The sequence below is a fragment of the Arvicola amphibius genome, chromosome 2, assembly GCF_903992535.2.
Source record: "Arvicola amphibius chromosome 2, mArvAmp1.2, whole genome shotgun sequence".
Classification (NCBI taxonomy): Eukaryota; Metazoa; Chordata; class Mammalia; order Rodentia; family Cricetidae; genus Arvicola; species Arvicola amphibius.
In genome coordinates, this window is record NC_052048.2 from 171,047,308 (window position 1) to 171,050,880 (window position 3,573).

Below are 3,573 nucleotides of genomic sequence, written 5' to 3' on the forward strand. Positions count from 1 at the left end.
TTAGGGAAGAGCTCAGAGCACACTGTAAATGTATTGGCTTAGATGTTTCCAATGTGGCTACAGGTAGTTTGGGTATGCTTATAAGACGATTTCAATCACTGAACCATTTAAAATGGTAAGAGGTAGCACATTAAATTTTTTTTCAAAAAAAATCTCTGCAACTGACTCTTTTTAAAAACTCAAAGCATATAAGAATACTGTACAACTGTCACATTTCCTAATCTGACAAAATGCTTTGAAATATACAAGGAGTCATAAATTAGGACTGTGACCAAATGAGAATGAAAGGCAATGAGAAATATGACACTAATTTTACATATGTGGTCTCTGTTAATTTCTTATTACCATGCAAAGAAATAAATGACACACAATTTCTGAGACATTTATTGGTTTTGTCTTATTTTGATCTTTAAAGCAGTGGTTCTCAACCTGTTGGTCGTGACCCCTTCGGCAACTCTAACTCCAAAATATTTATATACAATTCCTAACAGTAGCGAAGTTACAGTTATAAAGTAGCAATGAAAGTAATTTTCTGGCCGGGGTGGGGGGTGGGAGTGATGGGGGTGTCACCACAGCATGAGGAACTGTATTAAAGGGCTGAAACATTAGGAAGGTTGAAAACCAATGTTAAAGTTCAGAATTCTGCTAAATTTCCTTGTCTCATTCTTACACAGACAGCCCAGCAGAACATACAAGTGAGTAGGAATAAATATAAAAAATTTAACATCTTACAGAAGTTTCTTTGCGGGTGTTGACAGTTATTACCAATCTAGCCAACCTCTGAATGAAGAGAAGAAAGGGTGGAAGAGTAAAGGTTTAACATAGCTGTATAATCCAAGTGCAACTATTTTACAAATGTAACTTAATTCTTAAAAAAGATTAAAATTAACCAAAATGACAGTAACAATGGTGACAGGTCATAAAGAGATGATGCTGACAAAATTTTTGACCACACTTAATATCTCTCCTAAAAGATCCTATACACCCTGCCATCTCTGCCTCCATTTTTACTGCCTTTATTCAATGGCTTTAAATAATTTTTAATCTATAGAATTAACATACATAGGCAGTGACAAATGTTGTTATATGTGTTCCCAGGTAGGTGTCAATATGTTTCTACTTTGCTAGCTAGAAAGCCAAAGCGAAGGACTTTTACCTTGAACAAATGTTTTTGGCCTCCATATGCGGGTTTAGAAAGCAAGTCATTTAAAACTGGCCTCACTAGTACTAAGAAAACTGGTACTTTTTGTAGTTTATGAAGTAACAAGCTGAGGCAGGAATGAAGAAAGCTCTACATGCAGAACAAAAATTAGCATATAAGGTTTCGGCCAGGGAAACTCCACAGCAGCTCCCAGCCTTCCTAATGTGTTCACCCTATATTACAGTTCATGTTGTGGTCATCCTTAATCATAATTTTTGTTGTTATAACTAATTTTTCTACTTTTATGAGTTACAATGTAAGTAATTCTGGAGCTAGAGGTTTGCCGAAAGGATCACTACCCTACAGGTTGGGAACCACTGCTCCAGAAGCTCACAGAGCAATACAGTTTCTTGCCATTCCTCTTGGTTGCCTGCTAGAATTAGATGATAAGACCTTATTGTTAAAGGTGACACACACCTTGGACTCACGGTACTGAGAAATGAGGCTAGAACAGAGCTAGAAGCTGGCTCCCCGAGGCTAGCTCTCTGAACTCTGGAAGATGCTATGCAGGCTGCTGATAGAGAAAGGACATCAAAGATCTTACACAGTTCTGACTCCTATGATCTACAAAACCAACTTGCCAGGCACGATGCACTCAGTCATGCAATAGTAGCACTACTGTTGGTGAGCAACAGCTATGATTGGATTGGACACCCACTACATGATAGGTAATCTGTGTCTGGTACTGTAAATCTGGTCAAAAATACATGGCTAAGGAGATCACAGGTCCTGCAGAAGGAACCTAGGGCAAGGTGACAGGGTTAAACTGTGATCCAAGTATTGTTTATATCCACAGACATTGACTGCCCTCAGTCTTCATCAGAGAAGCCTCTCTTTGTCGTGGCAGTAGTAAATACAGAGACTCCTGACTACACAGAGTGTTGAACTAAGTGCCCATCTTCAAACAAGACATTTATGCCAGTCCAGAAGAGGATGCAGAAAGAATGTAAAATCTGGAGGACTAGAAGAAAGGACTTCAAAATACTATCTCCTGGAAAAGGCATGCGATTGAAATTAGGAACTCACAGAAGCTGATTCTGTAAAAGAATGGTCACATCAACAGTCAGGCATAGTTGCAGGAGAGGCTCATAAGAGTCTACTCCCGACTGCAGAACTATTTCTTCCTCATGGAATCAGGGGGAGGGGGAGTCATTGCCTTCAGCTGTAAGCCCATTGATGACTGTACCAGACCCCAGGGGATGGTTCTGATCTAACGGTCACCCAGATAGCTCTGCTTTAACTGTAGAGGTCCTGACTTAGAAGGGATTAGTGGCAGTGAGGGGTGGAGACTCTGATAGAATGAGAAGGGGATAAGGGTGTCTGGGGTAGATTAATCAGACTGCATTGTATATATGCACAAAACTGTCAACTAACAAAATAAATCAATTAAAAGTTCAAATAAGTAGCATAACTCAAAAAAATATTAGTGTGGAACTTTTCGTCCACCATGATTGATTTTCTCTTGTTGAAGCAATGGCTGACTCATTTCCAAACAGCTCCTTGGGATAAGCGCAGTAAACAGGGTATCGACTTGCAAAGACCCCACCGCATGCCATCTGTATTGAGCATTAAAAGCTAAGAGAGATTTTTCACCCAAACCACAAACCCTTGTCTTTCAGCTTTTTAATACTACACAGGTGCTTACTCACTCACCAGAAATGAGAGGGAAAATGAGTCAAGTGCAATATTGGAATTGAAACTGAACAAAATGTTTAGCTCTGCTGTGGTGTCAAAGGCCATACGGATTCTCACTACCAACTGAGAAGAGAAGCCAATGACAGCCCCTAAGAGATATTTCTAGAAGAAACTCTTGTCACCATGTCTGTTTCACTATGGTAGGATTTAAAAACCCATAACAAACAGGTGAAATTTTGCAATAGTGCTCTAAACAATGCCTAAAATACTTTAAAACTTTTATGTATGTATCAAATCCTATCCTGTAAAATAATGAGAATAAAGTACATTCAACCTATAGCTTTGGAAAACAGAATTTCATGAATATTATTAAAATTAATTAACCATGACAATTTAAATCCAAATCTAATTCTAGAGTGAAGTTAGGATGTAAACTGTTTGGTGAAGTATTAAAACAAAGCCCCCAAATAAATATCTTAAAAATGAAATGGTGTAATAGCCCAGCCATTCCCCACAACATCAGTGCCATCATACAGAAATCTGAAGATCAGAATGGGTATTACTTTTAAAATATACCTACTTCCTTATTTGGCGAAGCATAACAATGTCTAGCAATTAAACTGACCAAAAAGACAACAGTTCATGAGTATGATATGGAGCTTTATTTTCAAAGCACACGAATTTCATCTTCTGTGGCTGGATAGAGGAACCAAGGGTCATGTTTTCTCTGTGTGCAC

The 3,573-nt window shown here is 38.4% G+C and overlaps 1 protein-coding gene across 8 annotated transcripts in view; it reads right to left on the reverse strand.

Moving 5' to 3' along the window:
• Cadps2 (calcium dependent secretion activator 2) overlaps positions 1-3,573 on the reverse strand; it is a 510,179-nt gene that overhangs the window by 338,500 nt on the left and 168,106 nt on the right. The window lies entirely within an intron of this gene.